This window comes from Emys orbicularis, chromosome 7 (genome assembly GCF_028017835.1).
Source record: "Emys orbicularis isolate rEmyOrb1 chromosome 7, rEmyOrb1.hap1, whole genome shotgun sequence".
NCBI lineage: Eukaryota > Metazoa > Chordata > Testudines > Emydidae > Emys > Emys orbicularis.
In genome coordinates, this window is record NC_088689.1 from 8801340 (window position 1) to 8815583 (window position 14244).

Here is a 14244-nt window from a genome sequence, read left to right on the forward strand (position 1 = left end):
TGTATGATGAAAATTTGTAACAAGCAACTTTTTTGATCTTATCATAGTTACTATACTGTTGGATTAATTTGTCTGTTTAGGTATTTATTCCATGCCCTGCATCATGTCTGAGCACTTATGTACAGCATATGTTACGTATAATTTATTACAGAAGCAATGTTACCTACTAAAAAGGCACACCATGAATGAATAAATAAATGCTATTTAGTACCAATAATTTCGCTGTAACTTTGATAACATCTAATATTTTAGCATTCTAGAAAGGATAGCAGACTATCGTATAGAAATAATTTTAGGCTGAGAATGATTGTCACTAAATTCTAGAAATAGTCAGGTCTGAGCTTAATCCTGAAATGTAATGTACGGAGGATAACTATAATTGGGGATGCATTTTGATATATTTATTAGGGCTGTCAAGCGATTAAAAAAATTTATTGCAATGAATCGCACTGTTAAACAATAATAGAATAGCATTTATTAAGTATTTTGGGATGTTTTCTACATTTTCAAATATATTGATTTCAGTTTCAACACAGAACAAAAAGAGTACAGTGCTCACTTTATATTTATTTCTGATTACAAATATTTGTGCTGAAAAAAACTCAAAAGAAATAGTATTTTTCAATTCACCTTGTACAGGTACTGTAATGCAATCTCCTTATCATGAAAGTTGAACTTACAAATGTAGAATCATGTACAAAAAATAACTGCACTCAAAAACAAAACAATGTAAAACTTTAGAGCCTACAAGTTCACTCATTCCTACTTCTTGTTCAGCCAGTCACTCAGACAAGTTTGTTTACATTTGCAGGCGATATAATGCTGCCCGCTTCTTGTTTACAATGTCACCTGAAAGTGAGAACAGGCATTCGCATGGCACTGTTGTAACCGGCATGGCAAGATATTTACGTGCCTGATGTGCTAAAGATGTATATGTCCCTTCATGCTTCAATCACCATTCCAGGGGACATGCGTCCATGCTGATGACGGGTTCTGCTCGATAACGATCCAAAGCAGTGCAGACTGACACATGTTCACTGTTATCATCTGAGTCACATTGCCACCAGCAGAAGGTTGATATTCATTTTGGGGGGGGGGGGGGTTCTGTAGTTTCCGCATCGGAGTGTTGCTAAGACTTCCAAAAGCATACTCCATACCTCGTCCCTCTCAGATTTTGGAAGGCACTTCAGATTCTTAAACCTTGGATCAAGTGCTGTAGCTATCTTTAGAAATTTCACGTTGGTCTTTTCTTTGCATTTTGTCAAATTTGCAATGAAAATGTTCTTAAAATGAACAACATGTGCCCGGTCATCGTCTGAGACTGCTATAATATGAAATATATGGCAGAATGTGGGTAAAACACAGAGCATGAGATATACAATTCTCCCTCAAGAAGTTCAGTCAGAATTTAATTAACACATTTTTTTTTAACAAGCGTCATCAGCATGGAAGCATGTCCTCTGGAATGGTGGCTGAATCATGAAAGATGCTGAACATTCGTATGCAATCTGGCACGTAAATAACTTGGAATGCCTGCTACAAAAGTGCCATGTGAACGCCTGTTCTCACTTTCAGGTGACATTGTAAATAAGAAGCTGGCAGCGTTATCTCTTGTAAAATGTAAACAAACTTGATTGTCTTAGTGATTGACTGAACAAGAAGTAGGACTGAGTGAACTTGTAAGCTCTAAAGTTTTACATTGTTTTGTTTTTTGAGTGCAGTTATGTAACAAAAAAAATCTACATTTGTAAGTTGCACTTTCACGATAGAGATTGCATTACAGTACTTGTATGAGGTGAATTGAAAAATACTATTTTTTATCATTTTTACAGTGTAAATATTTGTAATAAAAATATAAAGTGAGCACTGTACACTTTGTAATTGAAATTAATATATTTGAAAATGTAGGAAAACATCCAAAAATATTTAATAAATTTCATTTGGTATTCTATTGTTTAACAGTGCGATTACAACTGCGATTAATTGCAATTTTTTAATCACGATTAATTTTTTGAGTTAATCGCGTGAGTTAACTGTGATTAATCGACAGGATTGGTAGCATAACTGTAGTTGAATGGTAAGTCATGCAGAATACAATGCAATTTGCATCTTGAGCTGCAGTATCCACAGACTACATATTTTGTTTAATAAACAAAAAATATGATTTCTTTGTCATTCTGCAATCACAGAAGAGGGCTGCCACTCCTTCTGTGAAGCAGAGATCTTGGCTGGAGTTCTGTGACACACAGTGGGAATTCACTTCCTGTCAGGAAATGCTCTTTTTTTCAATGTTTTATCTTGCTGAGGCAACCAAGAGTGAACAATAGGCTATTAAAGTATTAGAACAACAAGTGTCATAACTAACCCCAATATGTACTTTGTTCTGAGTATTATCCCGAAAGAAAGCATTGGCTAGTCTTCAGAATTAATTCAGGTTTCAGAGTAGCAGCCGTGTTAGTCTGTATCCGCAAAAAGAACAGGAGTACTTGTGGCACCTTAGAGACTAACAAATTTATTAGAGCATAAGCTTTCGTGGGCTACAACCCACTTCTTTGGATGCATTAATTCGGATACTGAATTAATTCAGTAATCAGTAGCAATAGTGTGTAACAGCCTTAACCATTGTTTTTCAAATATTAAGCAAAAACTTAGTTTTATGTTGAACTTTGAGAGCTTCCTGTCATAGTTTCCTGTAGTAAAAACGATAAAAATAAACTTAGTAATTCAAGAGTATTGGCAAAGAAAAGTTTTATTTTTTTTCCTTTTTGACCATCTAAATTCATTATTTTTGAAAATAAAACACAATAACTATTATTTTATGGAATTCTCATTGCATTTTGAAGAATGACTCTGACTACATAAATGGTGTAATGAGATTTCATTTTTGGTGTATGTATCGATGTGTAATTGAGCACATTTGATACAGAAATCAGAATCTCTTCTAATTACCAGCCCCTCAAATTCCACCTGGGATCAGAAAGTCAAACTGAATTCTTTCCGTCTCATGCACCATTACTAGCAATGAAGAGTCTACAAGGCTAATTACTCTTACACTTTTTACCCTGAAGAAGTCACATAATCTTTAATGACTTTGCACAGACACAAATGAGTGGAATTTAGTAAACAACGCTGATGATGCACCACAAGGAAAAGAATTCAGTTTGCTCTGCCTATGCAGACTCACAAGGAGTAAAATGTAGTGAAAGCACATTTTAGTCAATACAATAAAGAGACAGGGACTCCATATTATACCCATGTGAAGTGGATCTCTTGAATAAAAAGTTGTCATTTTTATATAGATGCTTTCTTCAGGGTAGAACTGCTCTTTAAAGAAAGTTAAAGTTGAAGCTTGTTTCACATTGCAATCTCAGTTTGCACATAGACACATACCCTTAACTAACAAAAACAAAACCAATCCTCCTGAAATTTCATACCACATCTCCTTCCAGGGTAGAATTTTTCTGCCTGCATTGTGGTGGAATGAACAGATCTAATCCATGAGTAATGTCCAGACCAGTGGATGCCTTCCATTATAAGAAATAAAAATTAAGGTAAGGAGACTAGTTTTCTGTCTTACATTGTGTTTGTTTGGCATACACATCATCAAAAGAAAATTTCTGTTTAATTTTTTTTGCAAATATTTTAATATTGTGGGATCGCTAGATGTAATTTGGGTTACTGTCCACACACTAATACTAGGTTGCTCATTTAGGTCCTAATCCAAAGTCCATTGAAGTAAGTGGGAGGTGTTTCACTGACTTCTATGGGTACTGGATCAGGCTGTTAGAGATCAGTTCTGAAATCCTGGGACTTTCCCAGTTGACTTCATGGGGAGCAAAATCAGGCTCTTGATGCAGGAAAAAGTATTTAAAAGTCACTGTGTACATCATCTTCAATTCAGTATGGGCATATAAAACAAATCTATAGCGGTAGCTGTACCATGAGATACAGTGTGTCATGTCTCTGCTCTGTTGGGCATAGTGATGGTCATTCTTATTTCATTAGGTGGTTGGCACTGGTTGCGGGCCTTTTTCACAAAGGAATTTCTGTTCAAAATATAATGTAACAAGTACATTCATATGTTAGCAGCAGGTTCCCATGGAAACTTTGTAAACTGATGTTAACAGACAGAAGCACAGGCTTTACTATTGTGGGAGCCCTTCTATATTTTCTGTACATCTTTCATAGTAATTTTCTGTTGTGCTATTCTGATTCTGCATAATCCTAAGACTTTTTTATTATTTTCTTTAGAGAAAGGGCACTAACATGCTTTTTGAATGCATGGATGATGGATTTATTGTCATTATTGCAAAATAAGGACTAACTTTCAGTTTCTTGCTTAAGACCTCTCTTGGGTATAATACATAAAGTATCATAGAATCTCAGGCTTTGAACTGGTTACCTTCATGTTTAGAAGCGATAATTTAGCAAGATATGGCCAGAAACCTTAGAAATATTTTTAGTTCCGTAGGTATCTGATCTTGTTTGAGGACTGGTCCCTATATACATTCCACACATGAATATGTATGTGCTCCATGCACCTGAGACTGGAGATTTATAGCAAGTAGTGTCTGTTGGCCCATGCATAAGCAGTTGCTCTCCTCATGCTTCAAAACAAGGGCATAAAGGGTGGCACGGACCAATGCCTCTCCAGTTCCTTCTTACCACCGCATGGCCTGAGCTGGAATTTGCTGCATCCACTATGATCGTCCTCTACTTCTATACTTGTAAATACATATTGTAAGTAGTTTTTAGTAAGTGTAGACTTTGTGTTTTAGTGTCGTTATAGTTAACATAGCTTAGTCTTCTTGCCTCAGGAAGTTTCTCCCGATGAAGGAGAACTATGCCAAGATTCCTGGGGTTTAAGAACTGTCTCCTGCCCCTGTTCTTTCTCTGTCAGTAACTAACACCAGTGCTGCCTTTATTGCCTTGAGGAGGTTTATATTGCCACCAAATATAGCGTTTGCTGTTCCTCTGTAACATATCAGGTGTAATACAGCAGGGCCAGAGGGCAGCAGGAGAGTGATAGATGAGAGGTATATAAGCCCTAGGATGATCAGAGCCTTATTCCCTGTGGACTAAGGAGAGATTACTACAGGGTAATTAGAGCACCTGGAGCCAATTAAGGCCCCTCCCGAGACCTAATAAAACCCCCTGTTTCAGTCAGACGGGGAGGGGAAGGAGAGTTGACTAGAGTTGGAGGAGTACTGTTGTTAACCGGAGTACCAGGAGAAGGGAAACCTTCCCCAAGCAGAAAGAGGGTAAGCAGTCCGTAATGCTGAAGGGGCTGGGCCCCGGGTCCACCCTCTACTCTGTGTCCCTTCCCCACTCCTCTCCCTCCCCCACCGGGGGCAAGGGATGGCACCCCAACCCACCACACTAATGAAAAGCACGGGACCCGCCACAGTAGCGTCGGCCATTTGCCACACAGCGTACAATCCAGACTAAAGAGCAGCTGTGTCACCTCTGCCCTGAAACCTGGGGTTCTTTACAATGCCTTGCTGAAGGAGCTCCCACCTGTGCTGTTCACAAACATCCTTCCAGCATGCAAGCCATATCCTGTGTGTAACTGCAGCCTGCCAGCCACACTTGAGTTACACTCTGGCTCTTACCAGCCTGGGTTGGACCCCCAACACACTCCCAGTCTTAAGTTTTTCCCCCCAGAAATGTATGTCCTATACCACCTAGCCCTCTCCTGGACAATAGAAGCTATATTAGGTCCATTTATTTCTTTAATAGAAATAATATGCACACAACTTGCCACCCCGAATGGAGTTTCCCAGACACTTCAGTTTAAAAAAAGTTGGAGGAAATGGCTGAGCAGGCGGACACCTTGTTTAATGTCCTGTCAGCCTCTACCCTGGCCTGTGTCGCACTACCAGTGCATGACAGTATCCTCAAAATTGCCAAGGCCCTCTGGCAAACTCCTTCATCCATCCCTCCCACCTTTAAAAGGGCCGGAAAGAAATAGTTTGACCCAACCAAAGGGTTTGAGTACCTTTACACTCACCCTCCCCTGGGCTCACCGGTGGTCTCTGCAGCCAATGAAAAAGATAAACAAGGGCATACCAGCTCAACTCCCAAAAATAAAGAGGCCAAAAAATTGGATCTGTTTCTTTTAATCTCCTAGGGAGATAAATTTCAACGTATGATACTCCCTCCGTAAGTTCAAGAGTCCCTCCCACAGGGGTTGCCCCAGGAATTCAGCGCGCTGGTGGAAGAGGGCATCACGGAGGCTCAGTGTTCCCTCCAAATGGCATGGGACATGGCTGACTCAGTGGCTAGGGTGGTTGCATCGGCACTGGTTATGAGGTGCAGCTCCTGACTTCAGACCACCGTCCTCTCCCAAGATATGCAGACCTCAATCCAAGATCTCCCATTCAATGGGATCGGTCTTTTTTCAGAGCAGATGGATGCAAGGATGCTTGGGTTAAAAGACATTAGGGCCACCCTTCGCATGTTAGGCATGTATACGCCACAGTCTGTAAGAAAGCAGTTCCGGCTGCCGCCTAGGCCTTGGCAGTCTTGTCCAGGGTCTGCAAGGAGAAGGGACAGGGATGTTAGTTGCAGCTGCTGCTGCCCTTCCTCCTCCCGCTCAATTGTGCAGCCTAGCCCAGCAATGCACCCCGGGGGCCAGAAGCACTCATTTTGAGGGTGTGATCGAGGGTGACACCCCAGTCATCTGCCAGGATCCACCCTGTTCTTTCCTCAACTGTCTTCATCCCTACCGTTCGGCCTGGTTGCGGGTCACCTCGGACCACTGGGTGCTGGAGATTTTTGAGAGAAGGTTAGACAAACATCTGTCGGGATGGTCTAGATAACTCTCGAGGTCCTTTCCAGTCCTATGATTCTATTCTATGATCTGAACATATTCATCCCCTGGACAGTATGAGGGCCCACTCTATGAGAGCACAAGCAACTTCACTGGTAGCTGTTTGAGAAGTTCCAATACTGGACCTTTGTAAGGTGGCTACCTGGAGTTCCATCCACATCTTTATGAAGAATTACTCTCTGGTCCAGGCTTCCTCAGCAGATACTGCTGTGGGAACAGCAGTGTTAGACATTCATACCAACTACATTCTCGCACCCTCCTCCTATTTGAATACTACTTACTAATCACCAACATGGGGAATTACACATAGGGGCCACCACTCAAAGAAGAAATGGAGGTTACTTACCTGCAATTGGAGGTTTTTCAAGATGTGTGGTCCCTATCTGTGTCTTGCTAGCCACCCTTCTTCCCCTCTGCTTTGGATCCTATCTGATTTGCTGTAAAAGAAGGAACTGGAGAGACATTAGTCCATGCCACCCTTTATTTCCTTGGTTTGGAGCATAAGAGAAGCAACTGCAGATGTGCGGACCAACAGATACTACTTGCTACAAATCTCACTCGGGTGCATGGAGTGCATGTGTACCCATATGTGGAATACAGATAGGGACCACACATCTTGAAGAACCTCCAGTTAAAGGTAAGTAACCATTTCTAGTAATTGCCTGTTACACTCCCACTTGTTGTATACTCCCTATTTTGTTTAACGCTACAGTCAGTCCAGGTAGGATTAACTCTTCTAGATCAACGCCCAATGGCAATTGTTGGGAGTTTTGGGTGCTTGATATCCTTCCGTCTTAGGCCCTTAGAAAATTGAGCAACTATGCTGTTTACTACAAATATCAGTTGTTCAACTACTTTTCATTCGCTAAGATTGTCCCTACCAGCCTTAAATTTGTTTTACAGATTTTAATTCCTTCATATATTCCTATAAAACACCTTCTTGCATTAAATTTATGAAACTTTCCCTGCACAAGCACAAAATCTATTAAATAATCTTTATCATAATGATACAACCTCTTAGCCATTTTAATGAGATATTTTGGTATCTGAGACACGTTTGGCAGCTGTCCATGTTTGAAAATTTAGCCCAGCATCCTTTGTCGTATGTCAGACTTTAATGCAGTTTCTTGAAGAGCCTTGTAAAAACATGTACTACTTTATTTCCACTGAAAAATATTTTTTTTGTTTAGGATCAGTCTATAAAAAAATTATTTCACAAATGGTCCTTATTTTAAACAAAAAGTATCCAGCATTTACAAGTACTCTGTGGTACAGATTGTTGAAAAGGAATATGAGAGATTCAGGAATTAAAGAAGTTTATTATCCTTTTTTACTAGAGAGCTGTGCATGGCTTGTTGGATCATACATTAAAATCTAATGTATTGCATAGGGGCTCAATAACAAACTAGTTGTCTTGGAGGCAGGGTTTTTTTGCTGGTTTTTTTTTTTTTTCTTCTCTCCTCCTACAATATTTAGCAGAAAAATATTGTGGAAAGTAGTATTCTCAATGCCTTTTGGATGGATGCCTTGGGCTGAACTCTGAAGAGAAATTCCATTGCTTTACTCATTAAATTTCTTCATCAGACTTGCAAAATTGCTTTTTTGATGTAAATTGCCCAGGTATGTATCCAATTTTTTATTCAATCGCCAAGAAATGGACAACTTAAACCATTTCTAGTTTTTAAATGGATTTAAATTAACTGGAAGAGATAGCTCAGTGGTTTGATCATAGGCCTGCTAAACTCAGGGTTGTGAGTTCAATCCTTGAGGGGGCAATTTGAGGCAAAAATCTGTCTGGGGATTGGTCCTGCTTTGAGCAGGGGGCTGGACAAGATGACCTCCTGAAGTCCCTTCCAACCCTGATATTCTGTGATTCTATGATTGCACTTCAATTTGGAAATGTTAGTGTTTTGAGGGTATTTTTCCTGGTTATGTCTCAAACCTCTTCTGTATATGAAGAAGGTTCTTTGTGATCTATAGATAAATAACTTCCTTAAAGCTTGCAACATATTTGCAGTTGTGCTATTATGTTTTACAAAAGGTCCACCAAGATTTTGTATAATCAGTTACATAAATAGAAATACCACAGTGACAGATGCCTTAGAAATACCTGAGATATATTATCTATAGGTGATATTTTCTGATATGTCTCACCCTTTTATTAAGAACTTCTAACTTAACATAGCTATTAGCTGATATGCTGTTGGGCCATCAGAAGGCCAAAAGACTACCCAATAGCCCTTGGTATTCTCTGTGATGGAGTTAGGGAGAAAGGGTGTCTTTGCCCTCATCTCTAGTTACTTTTAATGCATTCCCTTTCTGTCTCTTCTTCCAGTCCTTTGGATGATTGTTTAAGATGAGGGACGCTGCACCTTAGCCTAATAAACTTTCATATGGCTTTAGTATTGGTCAGCAGCTCTACGTAGTGGCTTCAGGAATCACACCTGAATGCGTTCTCTATGACCAATTGTCTGCCTCGTGGAAGGTTATGACAATTTGCAGACCGTATGTATGCAGTTTGCACAAACAGTCCAGACCAGACACAATGTTATGTGTATCCCAGAGCAACCCTTCTCTCCTGCCAACAAAATTAAGTCTAGCTGCACATAAAACTGTTGTTGCCAGAATGCCATTTCTTTTTATATATTAATGAGCTAAAAGAAGTTGGAGCTCGAGAATATAACGTATATACCCTGTAATTCTACTTCTTCCTCATGAAAATAGGCTAGACTGAAAATTGTTTTGAATGCTCTCTCTATGTGCAAATATTTTGAGGTTATATACATTATCCTCACCAGCGTAACTAATATAAGTCACTTCATGAACCTGCAAAGCAATAAAAGCCTTTTTCACATTCCAAATACCTTATGTTTCATCAGGCTTTTGGAGGATAAAGATCTATTCTGAGTCTATTAATTTGAATTAATACAAAAATGAATGACTCAAATACACTGCAAACTTATCAGCAAGTGCCATGTAACTTAATGGTATGCCTACACTTGTGCGGGAAGGGTTTTGTGTACCATGTTTGGAGTGTTTTATATTTGTGATTTCTGGCTTTTGAGGTTAAATTGAAAATGCATGGAAAAATATCAGTCAGTCCACATAGAGTGGAATTTAACAAGCTTCTTCTCATCTCTGTGTGGCTCCTTTGTAATCCCAATCCTGATCAGTTTTGAGTAACTTGTAGCAAAGAAGGAGAATAAAACTGATGAGACAGGTAGAAATCTGGATGGTGCAACTACTACAATTTAAAAAAAACAAAAACCTGATAACATGTTAGCTATTTCTTTCCAATCTACATTAATTTGTATCCAAACTCAAAGTACCGCCCAATGATCAAAACCAACAATTGTAAACTCCCATTCCCATCCTTTCCAAAAATACAAACAAAATGAACTGCCAGGCTAGGGACATACAGTTTCAAATACTAACACCACCAATGAACCAACAACCATGCTCCTTCCAACAGTCTTTAGCTTAATCCGTAAATCAGATTCTCTTTACAGGTTGTTCTTTGGAGTAGACAGTACTTTCTAAAAGCATACAATGCACCCTCATTATTATGAAAGAAAAGCCTACGGGTTCCTTGATTTTATGTGACTACACAGTCTCCCAAAATGCTTTTGGGGCCTGTTATAAATGTGGCTTCTAATTTGGGGTGTTTTTTTCCCTAATAAAAAGACAACAAATACCTTTGGCAGGCATCTGTCCATCTATTCTACATACTGTAAATGGTTTTTTGCATGTTCTTAGGCTAAGGTGGACATCTCTAATTCAATGAAAAAAGTAAAAGCAACGTTAGATTTTTCCAGAAGTACAAAAAACAGATGCATGAATAGAATAATAGAGTAACAGAGAAAAGCTCAAGCATGCTTTCTTCTTCTGTAAAGCAGACAGTGGTATGTGCCCTCGAGCTCTGATGACAGAGCAATGTTTTCCTCCTTTATGCTGTAGCTCGGGGGTGGGCAAACTTTTTTGCCTGAGGGCCATATTGGGGTGCAAAACTGTATGGAGGGCTGGGTAGGGAAGGCTGTGCCCCCCAAACAGCTTGGCCCCCGCCCCTATCTGACCCAACCCCCCCCTCTCCTTGTCCCCCTAACCACACCCTGGGTCCCCACCCTCTATTCAACCCCCCCTGCTCCCTGTCCCCTGACTGCCCCGACCCCTATCCACACCCCCGCCCCCTGACAGGCCCCCCCGGGACCCCACCCCCATCCAATCCCCTCTGTTCCCCGTCCCTCCTGTTCCCCCCACAAACCTCTGCCCCATCCAACCGCTCCCTGCCCCATATCCAACCCCCTTACCATGCCGCTCAGTGCAGCATGTCTGGAGCTGCACCTCCCAGCTGGAGCCAGACACGCTACCGTGCTGCCCTGCATGAGCGCGCAGCCCCGTGGCCCAGAGTGCTGCCCACGCGGCAGTGGGGGAGGGGAGGACAGCAGGGGAGGGGCCGTGGGCTAGCCTCCCTGGCCAGGAGCTCAGGGGCTGGGCAGGACGGTCCCGCGGGCCGCTGTAGTTTGCCCACCTCTGCTGTAGCTAGAAATGTCATGTTTATCTGGGATCGGCTACTTGGGTTACTCTGATACTCAGCAACATCAATCATCAAAGACAAGATTTTGTTGTCCCCTTATACTGGACATAAAGTATTTACATCCTACAGTGATTGTAAATCAGTTTGTCAGTGGAGTTACTTTGAATTTATAATGGTGTTATTGAAGGCATCATTTGTCCCTATGTCTGTCTAAGTAGACCGACCCTGAACTCCTCAAACAATATTTCCCATCTCTTATGGGAATTAAATTGAATTACTTTCAATTTAAAATGCACCAGTAATGGTTAGTGCTGATAGGCTAACAAGGAGGCTGAAGTGACTCGTTTCCAGGCTTAGCATGAGCATATGTTGTTTATAATCAAAATAAAAGTAAGAGTAACAGTGACTTTTTCACATAATAGAATAAATATTGAAACATTTCTACATATTTTTCTGTTCTGTTGGAAATTAGAAAACTAAATAACCTGGAAGAATTGTTTAGGGAAGAACTCTTCAGCCGCAGTGACTGTGACTCTCTGTGGGTTTGAATATGAGCAGGGGCCATCGGTTGTATTTGGTTAGAAATAATGAATTTGTTCAAAACCAATCCAACATCAATGGTTTACAGTTTAACTCAAACTTTTAATGTGCTTGATTTGCGTTTCCTTGAGGAGAGACTGTGAAAGAGATCCTTTCTCTCCCCCCATCTTGGCCCCCTAGTGGAATATAAATGCAGTTTGTACACTGCATGTAGTAAAGGGTACCCATTTGTGCCACCCTGGCTTTTAGAAGGAGGATTATATCCCTAACACATGGTACAGGCTTCCCTTCAGCTGTGTAGACATGCTTCTGGTTTTTTTTTTCCCCTTTAAATTGAATAAATCCAGGTGAGAGAGAAGACAGTTTAAATCACAGGAAAAAGGTTTGTGAAGTCAAGCTAGTTTTGCGTCCTGAAAAACGTTTGCAATCCCTGCAATGTCCAGAGTGTTTTGCTCAGCGTGTCAGGCATGTAGCTCACGTGGCATGTTATTTGTGTGGCTCATTTCAGAGCATCTTTTGTTTTGCCCAGACATGAGGGAGAATTACAAGAGAAAACGAGATAATTAATGAATCTCTCTGGAAAGCAATAGTAACTTTCACCTGTAGTGTTTAAAATGTGTGGGGAGGACAATATTATTACTTTTCCTCCTTATAGCTGATTGATTGTATCACTCATTGTTTGTGTTCTAGCAAGGCTTCTAACAGTAAGCTTTTAGCACTTGTTCAGAATTCAGAGATACGTGTGCTCATTGGTTTGGGCTACTGATCATTCTGTATTCTCCATTCACTACACTGGCTGCCTCTAAACTGATAATTTGACTTTAAATTGCCTTCCGTAAGAACTAGGTTAAATGATCTTCTATTATTGAGGTTTATGAGATTCCAGAACCCCCATTCAACTCTTAGTAGTATTTACATTTGTAATCACTTCAGTGGAAGGTGGTGCCCAGGGGAAGAAACCAGGTCAAGCCCTCTAGTACAATGAATCAGTAGCTCAAAACTTTGGGATTCGTATGCACATTTATGTAAGTAGTACTGGATTCAGAACAAGAAAGGTTGGGACTTTCTTAAGGCATCCTGTGTTGCTTCTGAGCTTACTAGTTAAAGGATTTTTTTTTTCTTTTAAATGATTCGAGGAAATCTTAGGAGGTGTAAATCGACCACAGAAGAGGTAGTGTGTGCACTACCATCAACCTTCAGGGATTCCACTAAGGAAGACAAATTTAATTTGCAATAGAAGGCTCAGTAGGAGTCTGACTGGTGAAAGATGGCTCTTCCCTGTACAGCAGTGCAGAAGAGCACTTGTGAGTACTTTGAGCAACTACAAAACCCTCTGAGTGGCAGGTTTCAGAGTGGTAGCCGTGTTAGTATGTATCAGCAAAAACAACGAGGAGTCCTTGTGGTATCTTAAAGACTAACAAATTTATTTGGGCATAAGCTTTCGTGGGCTAGAACCCATGTTGCCCTGGGAGAAGCAAGCCAACCACTTGCTGAGTCAAGAGAAATACATTGCGCACTAGAATGTTGTTATTCCTACTTACCCAACGTTTTTGTTCTGTTTTATTGAGAAGGTAGCACAATGTTGTTCACTGAATTCAGCTGGCACAGGCTTAGGAATTTTATATTTTAATGTCGTATGTGTGTGACTTTTTGTCTTTTAAACAGGATGCTTCTGTTTACGTAGTGAAGCAAGATGCTTTGAACTATGAAGTTATGTCAGTGGTTTTTGAGCAGTCATTAAATGTGTCAGCATGTCCACTGTAAACCTTGTCTACTATGGTTTGCAACTTACCTATCAAAATCCCATTCTGTGTCTAAAAATGCATCCCAGTTTCAAAAGCATCTTCTAAAGATCATAGAAATGTAGGTCTGGAAGGAACCTTGAGAAGTCATCAAGTTCAGCATCCTGCTCTGACGTAGGACTGGATAAACCTAGACCATCCCTTACCAGTGTTTGTCGAACCATTTTTTTAAAACCTCCAGTGTTGGGTATTTTACAACCTTCCTTGGAAGCCTATACCAGATCTTAACTACCCTTCTAGTTAGAAAGATTTTCCTAATATCCCTTGATGCAGGTTAAGCCCCTTACTTTCCTGATGTTGTCCTTCCCTGCTAAGCACAGAGCCGATGCTTTCTTTTGGCACGCTGGTCAATATAAAAAGTATATATGCAAAAAACCTGGTTTTTAAGTTTGTTTCCTCCTTTCTGCTGTCTCTGGAAGGAACATTCCTCAGCCCAGCAGAAGGCTAATGTAAATGCTATGAGGCAGAGAGTTCCAAATAATCTACCCTTAAGGGATGTGTGGGCATGGGCAAAGGTCACTGGATCTGCTTTGTAA

General features: G+C 40.5%; 1 protein-coding gene across 7 annotated transcripts in view; it reads left to right on the forward strand.

Annotated features, from left to right (window-relative positions):
• The window catches only part of ADD3 (adducin 3), a 173293-nt gene that overhangs the window by 94687 nt on the left and 64362 nt on the right, over positions 1-14244 (forward strand). For 4 of the 7 annotated variants that reach the window (XM_065408681.1, XM_065408680.1, XM_065408685.1 and 1 more), the window contains exon 3: positions 3450-3551. The exons of the other annotated variants lie outside the window; for them this stretch is intronic. The gene's annotated coding sequence lies outside the window, so the exon portion shown is untranslated. The remainder of the gene's footprint in view (positions 1-3449; positions 3552-14244) is intronic. 7 annotated transcript variants of the gene reach the window in all.